Genomic DNA, 1,182 nt, shown 5'->3' on the forward strand with positions numbered 1-1,182 from the left:
TTGAGCAAGACACTGACCTCGGACCTGCTGACAGCACTTCAGCCCGTGAGTATGATTCATGCGCGTCACTCTGGACAAACCAAACTCTGATTTAAGCCGGAGTCAGAAACAAACCAGCGATTGTGCCGAGTCCATACATTAAGGGAAGATTTCAGAGAGACAGATTCTCCCTCCGGGAATGTTTCCTCCGACGATTCCAGCGTCGCTCCTACGGCCCTCCTGCGGGGGAAACAGACGAATTGGGTCGATAAATTGAAGCAGAGAAAACAAACGGAGCGTTCAAACGTTTTCTTAATATTCCCAGAGAGCAGCGACGGCGTCCGTGTGATCGGTGGCTCCTCAGCAGGTTTGTTAAATGTTGTTTATGCAGCGCTGAGAGAGCGAGAGGCGGCGGTGATTTACAGGCCTCTGAGTGTTTTAGTGATGCTGCTGCAGGTCAAGGTAATGATCATAAATATGAGGAGCAGCCGGAGGAGCAGCAGGAGGAGGAGGAGGAACATCATAACAAGTCTGAGGACGGCTTCAAATTCCTGCTCGTGTTGACCCAAAGGAAGAGCCGTGGAAGTGGTTGTTGTTGAATCACCTGATCACCGACACGTCTGAGGAATGATCTGATGTTTTTACTGAATCTGAGATGTTTGATGTGAAGGAACCAGCAGGTGTGTTTTTGTTCAACCTGTTTTTAGGCGTAATTTAAACAGAAAAAAAAAAAAAAAAAACCTTGAATTTGAAAAACACTTTGAAAATAAGTTTTCTTACACTTGGCTGAAAGTTTAAAACATTAAACAAACATAAAAGCTGCATTGGGCTGGATTTTAGATGTTTTTTTTTAGATTTTTATTAACTGTAGAATCATCACCAGCAGCCGTTTATCTGACAAAACAACACCTCATATCCACATAACTCAAGTAAACGGCAATAATTTCCATTTTTTCTCAGATTTTTTTTTACTAAATCTGGTAACTGATTTGAATTGCATTTGGACTAATAGTATGCAGCTAATGGCACCTGTGGAGTAGTGAGAGCGTCAAATTACCAAAATAAATCGAAGAAAGAATAATAATAAATTAAAGTGGAAATAAAAAGAAGAATAAATACAATTTTTAAAAAAATAATAATGTGGCAATATAAAGCAAAATAAAAGGCTGATAAAAGTAGAAATATAAGAAAATGAATAAAAAA

Source organism: Stegastes partitus, unplaced genomic scaffold, assembly GCF_000690725.1.
Source record: "Stegastes partitus isolate 25-593 unplaced genomic scaffold, Stegastes_partitus-1.0.2 Scaffold1101, whole genome shotgun sequence".
NCBI classification, from domain to species: domain Eukaryota; kingdom Metazoa; phylum Chordata; class Actinopteri; family Pomacentridae; genus Stegastes; species Stegastes partitus.